The sequence below is a fragment of the Squalius cephalus genome, assembly GCF_949319135.1.
Source record: "Squalius cephalus genome assembly, chromosome: 16".
Lineage (NCBI taxonomy): Eukaryota > Metazoa > Chordata > Actinopteri > Cypriniformes > Leuciscidae > Squalius > Squalius cephalus.
This window is the reverse complement of record NC_137137.1, coordinates 18,888,934-18,901,909: the sequence shown is the minus strand read 5'-3', so window position 1 is coordinate 18,901,909 and position 12,976 is coordinate 18,888,934. Positions and strand designations below refer to the sequence as shown.

The window sequence follows — 12,976 nt, the reverse complement described above, 5'->3', positions numbered from 1 at the left end:
GGTAACACACATACACTCTTAAAAATGTCTCTTCATTTGGCATCTATGGTTCCATGAAGAACCTTTAACAACCATAGAACCTTAGCATTCCACAAAAGGTTCTTTATAGTGGAAAAGGGTTCTTTAGATTTATAATGTTCTTCACACTAAAGGTGTGCTCACATTTACCTTTCAGCGAAATTTTGCGAGCATAATCCAGTCATTCCAATAGGAATTCATGTGATTGGGAGGTTCAATTGGTCAATTCGCGAATTTGCCGCTTTTACCAACAGAACGCAGCTTGGTTTGAAAATGACAACTGCATGAGCTGTGCTTAAAGGTTAGTTCACCCAAAAATCATCATTTATCCACCCTCATGTCGTTCCAAACCCGTAAGAATTTTGTTCATCTTCGAAACACAAATGAAGATATTTTAATGAAGTCTGAGAGATATGTGTCCCTCTATTGACAGTCCACGCAACTACCAATTTGACACTTCAAAAAGTTCATAAAGAGATGGAAAAAACGAATCCAAATGAATTGAACGGTTTAGTTAAAATTTTCGGAAGAGACACGATCACTTTATATGATGACCAGATTGAATTTAGGTTTTCATTCACAAATAAACATTGATCAACACAAACATCAGTTGTGGTAAACGGAAGCTCAATCATGTTTGCTTGACGTGCAATAACCAATGAGGTTTAATCTCGTGTGTTACGCAGCATGATTGAGCTTCTGCAATAACCAATGAGGTTCATTCTTGTGTTACGCTGCACTTTTGAGCTTCTGCAAGAACCAATGAGGTTCATTCTTGTTACGCTGCACTTTTGAGCTTCTGCAAGAACCAATGAGGTTCATTCTTGTGTTACGCTGCACTTTTGAGCTTCTGCAAGAACCAGTGAGGTTCATTCTTGTGTTACGCTGCACTTTTGAGCTTCTGCAAGAACCAATGAGGTTCATTCTTGTGTGTTACGCAGCATGATTGAGCGCCACAAGAACCAATGAGTTTCATTCTTGTTACACAGCATGAATGAGCTTCTGCTAGAACCAGTGAGGTTCATTCTTGTGTTTTACACAGCATGTTTGAGCTTCTGAAAGAACCAATGAGGGTTGTTCTCGTGCGTCATGGCAGGTTCGGTTTAGCTTGTGCTTCTTATGTTCGTTGATCAATGTTTATATGTGAATGGGGCAGTCATGGCCTAATGGTTAGAGTGAGACTGGTAAGCCAAAGGTTGCGATTTTAAGGCACCTAACCCCCAATCACTCCCCGGGCGCCACAGCAAAAATGGCTGCCCACTGCTCCGGGTGTGTGTGTCCACGGTTTGCAGTGTGTGTGTTCACTACTCACTACTCTGTGTGTGCACTTACTTGGATGGGTTAAATACAGAGGACAAATTCAGAGTATGGGTTACCAGAGTTATGGCCTTCACATGTCACTTCACGTCACCTACAAGCCTAAATTTAATCGTTTCATCATATAAAGCAATCTAGTCCCATCAGAAAATTTGTACTAAACCTCTCAATTCATATGGATTACTTTAACCATCTCTTTATTAACTTTTTGAAGTGTCAAAGTGGTAGTTGCGTGGACTGTCAATGGAGGGACAGAAATCTCTATTAAAAATATTTTCATTAAAAATATTTTCATTTGTTTCGAAGATGAACGAAAGTCTTGAGGGTTTGGAAGACACGAGGCTGACTAATTGATAAAAACATTTTTTTTTTTCATTTTTGAGTGAACTAACCCTTTAATACATCTCTATATACTGACAATTTTTTTTGCTAATGTGAACACACCTTAAGAAAACTCTTCACTGAAAGATTCTTTGGTGAACCAAAAATGGTTCTTCAATGGCACCACTCATTTGCAGCATTTTATACCAAAACCCTGGGTGGGATCACTCAGAGGATTCTTTTCCACGTCATGATGGACACTTCATTCGCAAACGTCCATGCGCATAAACGTGGCTAAGCGCATTGCAGATTACATGTCATTTCAGGAGACACTGCACTAAGATTAATACACTATGCTTGTCAACCTGTTTAGCAGGGAGGCCATTTAAATCGAATATTGTCATGGATATAGAAAAATACCATTCCACAGAAGCCCAATGAGGTAATTTGATTAGGCTTCTAAAATGGGAAATCTAACATGAACTAGCTCACAACTCATACAAATCTGATTTAAAAAGACATTAATAGAGAGGCCTAATGGGAAAAATGCCAATTAAGCATTGATTGCCCTGAAATGAATGTGCTCAGTGTTATAGAAGGGATGTTTGTGCGTGTATGTTCCCAAAGCAACCGACCTCAGTGTGTGACCTCAGCCCTATATGACACAGAAGCCTCCACAGGCGTCTCTCTCTCTCTCTCTCTCTCTCTCTCTCTCTCTCTCTCTGTCACACAGCTATGGCCGTTCGCCCATGGAGGGGATGACAACGCTATATATTAATTGAGGGTTTTCAGAAATAATAATAATAACAATAAAAAATACCTCTCCACCATATCTCTCCCACTCCATCCGGCCCCCCGCTGTCAGACTACATTAAGAGGTGCATGCAGAGAAAGAGCGAATGAGAGAGAGAGGGGGGCAATAGAAGAGACGAGACGCCATCTCATCTCTCCTGAAGGCAGCAACAATTTCGCTCCATTGTAACAAGGTGCAGCCTAAACTGATAAATTGCAGATTAAATGACGGCCACACTTCACTTGCTCTCTCCCATCACACATACACACACACGATGCCCTCCTTAATTTCACACGTTTCTGCTATTCGCTACCTTCTTGGCCTGTCAATTCTGCCTAATAGCAAGAGGCACTAAAACACCGGGGCCTGACAGACTCAGATCAAGAATGATGAACATCTCTTAGCAGTGAGAGACGCATCTCCTCAGTCCTGACTTCACCGGATGGCTGAAACTTCTTATGCAGGAATCTGCCGTGATCGTCCTGGAGAAGAGCTCTGACAGTGCAGACTATGGCCATGTCGAAGCCTCTGGGTTACAAATAATGGTAGAGAACGTCCGACAAATTGGTTTTTGTGATATGGTGGTGGCAAATAATGTATCATCACAAAATTGTGTATAATGAAGCAGAAGGCATTATTTAGGTTATTATTTAGCTCAATTTTAGTTCTTCAACTTAAACCTAGAATTGTTGCCTTGGCAAATTACATAAAATAAGGTTAAGTTTTTCATCTAACATTTTGATTTTAATTTATTTCAGCTTTATTTCAATTAACGACAATGATTTGTAATAGTTTTTGTTAACAACAATAACACTGAAACGCATGCACACTTCTACTTTATATATTGTTATATTATATTCGTCTTTTCACATTATGAACCCCCTACAACTCTCGTGGACCCCAGTTTGAAAACGTCTAATCTGAAACTTCTAATTCTAATTAATTCAATTAATTCTAAACTAATTCTAATTAACAGAATCTTCCTTGATGATAAAAACAATCCATGGCATCTATTTTCTGTGTGCATTTTCATCTGGAAGATGTCATTTTTACAATTGCTCATCAACAATAAATCACATAAATGTTCATTATAGGGAGTTAGAATTAAGTTCAGCAAAAGAATTTGCGGCATTTATCATTTAGAATGTTTGTTTTACAAAGGTGAAGTGTATCATTTTTGGATGTTAAAATACTTTCTCCTTCCCCAGCGTTATATGCAGAGTCATAGTAAGCCAAATCAGTTATTTGTAGTTATTTGATCATTGTGTCTCTGTGGTGTTTTCAAAACACTGTTCTGTTTGTTTCAGCTTTCCGACCAGCCCAGCACGACAACAGTGGCTCAACCAATGGGGTTCGTTTGGGGCGGGGCTATCTGTTTGACTGACCAATAACAAATGGGGTAAGTGTTCAGGAAACCTATTAGAAAACATACGTTTTTCATGCTAGGTGTGTGTTTATTGGGTGTTCATTCGATGCTAAAAAAGCTTGACACTTTATTTTAGGATATGGCTTTTTGGAGAGACCAGTTCATCACGTTATCAATGCTACCGTTCCTTCAGCATTTGCTGTTCTAGTCAAAGGTGTTCCCAAATAGGCCTATGTGTGAACTCCCACATAGGCTCAAAATATTCCTCCATTTTGCAAAAATCGTAGCTAAACTAATGGAAGAAAGACACAATTCTCATTTCCACAAGTCTGTTCCAGCCCCCGCCCAATAACTAGAAAAAAGCACAGGAAGACATGAAACAGGGTCATTAAAAACCAAAACAGTGAGTAGATGCTTGTCTTCCACGGGTAGATTTGTATTGTATATTCTAATTTTACTGCCTAAATTAGAGAAATAAGCATTCCCATGTAAATTTATTCATGGTGAAGGAGAGGGAGTCTTAGGGGGGTGCACTAAGATCTGCCAGATAATGCATAATTTCAGAGCTGAGACCCTCATTTCTGCATCAAGCCCCTGCCGTAGCGCCTGGTCATTAAATGCTAAAATAATGGCAACCTCGCAGCTTCCTCAGCCTAATTGCCTCCTTCTCTAGCACTGCATTCTCAAGACAATAATGATGTAGTGTGCCTGTAGCACCAGCCTTTCTATTAATAAGATTGTATTTCTAAGTGTGCTGGATGACGCCAACGTCTTTGGAGTTCAATGCACAGTGTGTGTGTGTGCATGTGTGCGAACAAGAAGTGACTGCCGTTTTCATGTTTACTGCACGATGCTTTAGCACATATTCTGCCCGGCCTTCTTTACTGTGTGTGTATATATATATAACGGTCTAGGATTTCATCGCCGATCGGCTTGATGCAGGAGGGCAATCAAAGAAGAAACATTCTCATTAATAAAGCGATATGTTTGCGTGTTTGCGCTGGTTGGCTTGCGGTGGTAGATCAAGACTAAGCGTGTGGCATTTTAATGAAATTCACCCCCACTTTTTTAATTGGTGGGGTTTAAGGAGAGCGGCGTGTGCATTTCAAAGCGAGATCAATACATTTGAGTTATTTTCGTGGATGAGCAGTTTTTCTCTTTCCACCAAGTGTGGCTGTAATGAAGCTTTCTCTTAGCCTTTTAGCTTACAAGCTAATGCGATTAGCAATGTACAGTCCACATACCAAACAAACATACCTTTTACCATCACATTAGAGCATTGAAATCCCTTCCTGGCTCTCTGGAAGGCTCTTTAATGATGTTGGTTTAGTTGATTGTTGATTAGCTCAAGACTGAAATTCTACATCAAAGTCAGTTCCTCGTTTTGTGCTTTTGAACAAGCATGTATAAACATTCTGCTTGTGACGGCCATAATGGCTCAGAAGTTAACGCTCAAAGCTCTTCGCCTCACACTCCGGCTCAGAGGAGTCTTTCCACAGGGCACTTAAGGCTTTATCTGGCCGTTGAGGGGAACCTCAAGTGGTTTTGACGGCATTGACTACCTTAAGCACCCTCTCAGCGCTCACTCTCTCTGAAACATTTAGCCTCTGCTCATCTTCTCGCATCCTTAAAAGCTGAAATTAATGACAGGAGCTCAGCCGCTCATTTATAATTGCTTCATTATACGGCCGTGTTCTCCTGACAATAATGGTGTTTGTGGTGTATTTCTAATTATGTGGCATTTTTTTGCGCTCGTTATCAAGGACTTCAGGTTTCCTCTAATTGCACAGAAAATAATGACTGCCTCAGCCTTAGCCTCGTCTGCTGCTCGCTAGACGTGTCTCTCTTGGATTGCATCACAAACAGTCTCTCCGTGTCGCCAGAGTCTTGTCAGGATGGCCACAAATGCCCAAACATCACTTCTGGTTGGCTTCAGCTGTCCTCTTTGGCCCTTGGGTTCATGGCAGCGACTTTCAAGAAAGATTTTGGGGGATTTTACCAAAGGGATTCATTGTTTGTAAATCTTCTCATAACATGAAAAGGAGAAATTGGGACATGGGCACATTCCATCAAGCCGACAGATCTTATCTCTTCTGTACGGTGACTGGTAGGGCACATGTTCGGTTCACTTAGTTTTGTTGTGGCCACAACATATAAACTCGTGGGAACGTGATATTAAGTCGTGGGAACATCATAATATCTCGTGGGCACAAGATCGAGATCCATTTCTCGTGGCCACAACTTAATATGTTGAGGGTACGACATCCGTTTCTCATGGCTGCGAGTTTTATAACATGTGGGAACTGAATCTTCACAGGCGACACAGGCTCCTCCTTTTATCCCGGTCATAATTTACTTTGTTATTTGTTCATTAAAGTTTCTCATAATTTGTTTTTGTTTATTGCCTTAAACAGGACTTTATTCGTGACCCGAGTAGCCTATTTCATTCATGCCAGCAAATTTCCAACGAAAAAGCCCATTCAACCCATTCAGCGCTTCAGGTGTCTTTCACATATAACGTACCCATGTCTTAATGCCAGAGAGTGCACTATATCTTTATATGACATTCCTAATTCAAAGGAAAATGTTATTTCATCAGTCATCTCCATCTCTAACTGCTGTATATGGTTACTATATTGACCGGTGTGGTTCCCTCAACATAACTCCTGGCCATGAGAAATAGATGTCGTTCTCTCAAAATATGAAGTCGTGACCATGAGAAAAATATATCGTTCCCTCAACATATGATCTCGAGGCCACGACTCTACATCGCGTGGCCACGACATAATGATGTCGTTACCTCAACAAAATGATCTCGTGGCCACGATTTATTATCACGTTCCCACGACTTAATATGACGTTACCACGAATTAATATCGTGGCAACAACAAAACTAAGTGAACCGAACATGTCCCCTCCCGGTCACTGTACTTCTGTCTGTCTGTCTATCTAGGCTATCTATCTATCTATGGGTACGTTTACACGAAAACGTTAAGCTTAAAACAGAGAAGTTTTTCCTTTGAGTTTTCCGGATACAGACAACACCATTGGCAAAACAATCCCCATTCACGGATCCGCGAAATAACAAAAAATCGCTGTATTCTGCTGTCAGGCCATTAGATGGCGATGAAGCACTATTAGGTTGAACCATAGACTGTAAAAAAAGATGGACGACGCCCCTTCGCTCTCTTCCATTGATGAGAACTGAAGCCGCCAGAGTCCCGCTATGGCGCTGACATATTGGAACTTGAGTCTGCGCAGTAGCGATCTCGGGACCAGACCTGCGCAGTCGTGAGCAGGAAGTAAAGCCGCGAAATCAACGCTCCGCCCTCACTCTCGTCGGGAGAGTGCATTCTGCACACTTTTTTGAAAATTGATTGCAGAATGACAAGAGGCTTGTTAAAATAAAGTAAATACAATCTCCTCAGTCCTCCGAAGATCCCGAAAAAAATGTCCGTTGGTGCTTCAGTGACTACTTCGCTCTGAGAACCTGTCAATCACAGCTGTCAATCATGACGTTACACCACCGCATCACGTAACTAACTAAAAACCAACTTATTTTTGAAACAGACACTTGAACTTACATCAGCGTGATAAAAACAACAGCAAATGAAAGAAACCACCTTTGGAAAAAAGATATTTGAAGTGTATTTAATTGTTTAGTTGGTCTCACGTCCCGTTGAATAACACGGGGAGGCGGGGCTTATGACCTATACTAGGACCAGTCACCGGGGGGCGATCGAGACGTTTTGGCTTCACTTTTCAGGGCTTGTGCGGCACGCTTGGGTTGAACACATAATACGCATGTACATGACGTCATAGTCTTCAGACATTCGCGTTTTTGTTGTTTACACGGAGACAAAAACTTGCACTTTGAAACACATTTTCAAAAGTTTGCGTTCTCAGGCACCCAAAACACCATCGTCGTGTAAACGATAGGCCAAAACGCATAAAAAGTTTTACGTTTTTAGTCGAAAACGGTGTGGTATAAACAGCCCCTATGTTTGTCAGTCTGTAGCTATGTTTCCATCCATACATTTTTATGCGCATTTTGGGATATTGCACAATCTATCTGTCTATCTGTCTGTCTGTCTGTCCAAGTAAAAAATATATAAAATTACAGAGTAGTAATATACAGTTATACAATGTATAATTGTGTTTAATCTGTCAAACTTTCACACCATTTTAGATTCAATTTGTGTGAATTTTTAATTTTTTTCTTAGCCATCTAAGTATGTATAAGCATGCTCTGAGGAAAGTGACATGCTGCATGCGACACTTAAGCGCAAACATCGCTCTGCCCAGCAGGGCAAGAAAAAAAATTACAAACTAAATGAAAACAAACAAACACAAAAATCATAATTATATCCAATAAGGCCCCTGAGGAGATAATCTCGCCACCCGACGTGTACGAGCGATGACATTTGATGATGCATCCTGCTTAATAATCTGTTGCAGTGATGATGATAGCATCACCAATAAAGTCTTCTTTAGATAGAAGCTTAATTCAACTGCAGGAGATTAAAAACCTGCGCTTAACGCCCACTGCGCTCAGCTGTTCCTTCTCTCCGTGTTACATCGACGGATATGGATAATGCCATTATAATAATTAAAGTGTGTCATGAGCTGAACAAGCCTCGCTGTTTGGAGTGGTGTATAATGGTGACCACCACTGATACTTCCATTTGGGAAAGAAATCCATTTACGTCTGAAACAAATAATAAAACACCAGGAGCATTAGAGTCAGTTTTATTCCACTGTTTAAAGAAAGACGAAAGCAAGTCTAACTATTTCGCTCTTTTTCTTGCTTCCCCTCTCTCTCTCTCTCTCTCTCTCTCTCTCTCTCCTCTTTTTTTTTGGATTCTGCTGTTGCAGCATCTACCTCCACCACAGTAGGAGCCCTCAGAGGCGGACTTAATTAGTTGCTAAGAGAAAGCCGGCTCTAGCGTGGAGCCGCTAGTTCTGTACAGATCCAAGTTCTACTGTGAACTTTGCTAATTATCAGGTAGTCTGTAATTTTCCCCTCTCCCATGTGGCCCCTGACAAAGAGCTGCAAGAATAGAGGGAACAATTAGATGAAAATGATGCATAGATGTTGAGAGGGGGGTGAAAAGCAAATGGACATTTTTCATTTTCCACTCTGAACGTGCTCGGCTGCCCGGCGAGCGCTCATTGTTTTAAAGTCATGAATTATATCTGAAAGAAGACATTGTAATACAGTGAATTTTCAACTCAAATGTACATGTGATGGCTGAATGGCGATGATTAAACTTATTTTAGTATTTAGCATTTAGTATATTTAGAGATTCTTCCATAAAAGATGATGTGATTATGAATTCATTCTATTTTTTTTTTTTTCACTGAGATGCCCATTAAATAAACCACTGGCATTGCAAAGTAAGATTGCATACACTTGTGAAAAAGTAGACTTTAGCATACTTAAAAAAAACGTATTATGGAAATAGTTAAAAGAATATTCTAAAGTGCAAATTGAATGTAATGTTTTCGGACACTTATTTTCATGCTATTTGACATTACTGTAAATTTATAATTTAATATAGTTTAAACTTTTTTGACAAGTAGGGCTTAAGTACATCTTTATATGTAATTTCATAATTAGTTCTATTGTCTTTGAAATATGGTTAAAATGTGTACCGACAAGCATTTATGGTAAACTAAAATATACTTTAATGTCATTTCTTTTGAAACTGTAAGCCTGTATTTAAATATATTTGTAATTACCAGTGCTGGAAATGGCCAAGATTCACTGGAGGGAACCTAGTTGGGGACATATTTTATTTTTAAACCATAGATGCAGAAAATCCCACTATATTTATGTATTAAAAAATGCACAGCATTCGGAGGCTATTATGTGGATCCTGGTAATTACACATTTGTAATGATGAAATGACATACTTTTGTAAAAGTATGCTTAGGCCTAAGTGTGTTAGGAAACATGAAAGTCTACTGTTACTACAGAGCAAGTACACTTAAGTTGCCTTCTATATAAATAATAATATATTTTCTGCAAGGACAGTTTCTTTTGTACTTTTACACTACAAGTGCAATTAAAGGTCACTTCAAGGGTAGCAATGTTATTGCAGCAACATTAGCTCATCTGGTAGTGCATGGTGCTAGCAATGTAACTTTACCTGTTAGTCACTTTAGAAGAAAAAGTGTCTGAGAAATGTAAAAGCTGTAGAGTGTGCACTAGCAATAGCAAATGGGTGTGAGTCGTTTTGTGCATGTTCATTTTTATGATCTATTATGGAAGGGCTGTGACATGATAAGATCAGGATTCAGGCATTTGCCAGGACATTTATGAGGACATTGCCATCTGCATTAACCCATTAATATATTCAAATGCCAAGAGTGCCAGGATAAAATTTCTGTTCTGTCTTTTATATAGACACCCGGTGTCACTTCATGCCAGTTTAGTAATGGTCTTTGCTTCTTGAGTGGCCTTTAAAGTTCAGTGTGTCAACATCACAAGCCATTTTTAAAGTCTTTAACATTATCATGGAAAAATTATGTGATCGTTAAACACCCAAGGGGATCCTGATAATCGCAGGGCGCCCTATCAGATGATGGAAGCATGCGCGAGAGTGAAAGTAGACCTACAGTAAGTGAAACTCAAACAATAATATAATTATAATTATACATCAGTTTCTTCTGGCTTTCAAACCTGATTGGCCAAGTGTTGTTCCAACAGCTTATACAGTCCAACCACACTGAGACTTTTCTCTGTTTGTATCATTCTGATGGTCTGTGTTTGTGCCGTTCCATAAAGTATGTGAGCAGTGCCAAGTGGAAGCCAAATTGTACAATTTTGTCTGGAGCAAGTTTTTTGATATTCGTTTTGGTTGGAGAATTTCCAGTTGTGTCCGAGTAAGTAGCTAAATTAAATCAGTTCATCATATAAAGTGATAGTGTCTCTTCAGAAGACTTGTTTTAAGCCAATTTCTGTGGATTTTGTTTACAATGACTTTATGAACTTTATGAATTGTCAAAGGTTTAGTTGCGTTGACTTTCAACAGAAGGACAGATCTCCTAGGTTAACTGAGGGAGTAATTAAACGTGCTCACTTAAAGGCACACTATGCAGTTTCCGTTTTTCTCAAACAGTGACCCCTAGTGTCGCTGTGGAGTACTTACGTTAGAGTGCAGAGCCGCTTTCTTCATTTTCTTCGTCGACTTTGCCATGATTCACGTCTGAAATGCGTGCTAGTGTCTTCCATAGAGGCTGCTTCATATGTTGTTGAAGTATGTGACGTCGTGCCGTAAGGCAAGTCGTGATTCTCGCGAGATTTGTCGGGGCACCACCTTTCAAACTTGCATTGCTGGTTTTGCCAGCGGCGTTTACCATCAAAATGATTTCGAAGCTGTTATATTAATGTACAAATCGTACATAGTGTGCCTTTAAATGATTCTGTCTCTCTTTCTCTGTCACAGTCATGTTACAAAGTTTGATTCTTTGTAGTGAATCAGTTTATCCTAAACAAATCTCTCTCTCATTATGTAGTGTTTGAAAATCTGATTCATTCCAGTGAATCGATTCATCCTAAGCAAATCTCTTGCTGAATTCAGAACCACATACTAGCATGCTACTGACTATTTGTGCCATAGAAAGATGTGATAAAAGTAGTTTGAGTAGTATACTACTATGCGGTTCTGAATTCAGCATCAGAAAGACTTAAATAGTATTTTCTTGTAAAACTTTTTTTTTTTTTTTTTTTACAGTGTGTTGTTTAAAAGCAAAATTGCTCTCAAATATCACACTACACTTATGTATCCTCTGTCACAATGCCATCATCATCATCACACAAGTTCCTTCTCCCTCCAGAAAATCAAAGAAGTTTTGGTCTTGCGAAACATTCATTACCATTCTCTGGTAACCGTCTGAAGTTGGTCGTTTTTAAGATGCAAGTTTGTCATTCTCCCCACCCCTCCACCCCCTTCGTGCTCTATCTCTCCCGTCCACCCTGTCGCTACAGAGTCTCCGTGTCAGTGATACCAGGGGAAACACTTTTAACATGCACGCCAGAGAGCTCGCAGCAAAGAATCCACTTCTACCACACTGCCTTTAATTGTCCCTCAGAGACCAGTAGAATTGGAATCTAAGTGGAAAAGCAGCCTAACTCTCCATCCCTCTGTCTCTCTTTCTTCACTCCGTCTCTCTAGGGTGGTTGGTGCTCAAGATGGAGGAAGGAGTGGCAGTTTGTTTTGGGCCCTGAGACGTGGCTGTCTTTATATTGTTGCGGGAGCTTGGTCTTTTCCTGTTCTTCTGCGCTCTCTCGCTCTCTTCCTCTCAGCTCCAGACTGTTGGGCTTTATTAACCCTCCTAAGCACGGGGGACCTAAGGGAGGTCAGACATCGGTCGTTAAAAATCTATTGTGACTCGTCGGGAAAATGAATAAATGAGCACATTATTCCCCCCTTCGTGTTCCGCGCTGTTTGTCTAATCAAGTGCGAGCGGCGGGCGAAGTCAAGCGGGGCTGACGCGCACATTTTATTTAAGTTTTTTGGTCTGTCAGAGGAGCTTAGAGGTGTAATGAAGAAAGGAGCGGTGATTTGAAATATAATCCCATTACCCTGATGAAATTACAAAGACGGTGAGAGTTCACAAATCACACGCTGTGTTTTCTATCAGCAGTGATGCCCCTGTTGAGGTGGTGGCACCCAATGGAAGCCGGCACAGCCAATGAGAAGTGACAGCACTGTAACAGCACTGAGACCGCAGAGCAGAGGAGGAAAGCGGGCGTCTGGATCCCTCTGTACATCACGCTGGTGCTGCGTTTTTCATTTAGCTCACACCAACCACTGACATGGCGGCCTGTGTTTATTAAACATTTCCAATTTAACATCATATTACTATGTATGTGTGTGTGTGTGTGTATATACATATACATACATTTATAATATATATATATATATATATATATATATATATACACACACACACACACCATAATGCTTAATATAGCCTCTAAGATGATTTCGAAAAAAAATATTTTACTTACAAATTTTACCTAATTAAATATTTTGGCTGTTTTTTACTAGTTTACTGCTAAGAAGTGTACTTTACTAATGTGTGCATAAAATGTGCTCAAACAAACAGGTGTAAACACACATCAAGTCAAGTGTTTTTCCAAAGGACTGTGG

At 40.0% G+C, this 12,976-nt stretch overlaps 1 long non-coding RNA gene across 1 annotated transcript; it reads left to right on the top strand.

The window, feature by feature from the left end:
• Nucleotides 1-233: 233 nt before the first annotated feature.
• On the top strand, nt 234-12,643 carry LOC307173607. The gene is made up of 3 exons (XR_013823889.1): nt 234-319; nt 3,757-3,848; nt 12,468-12,643. It is a non-coding gene; the product is annotated as an uncharacterized lncRNA (long non-coding RNA).
• Nucleotides 12,644-12,976: the final 333 nt, after the last annotated feature.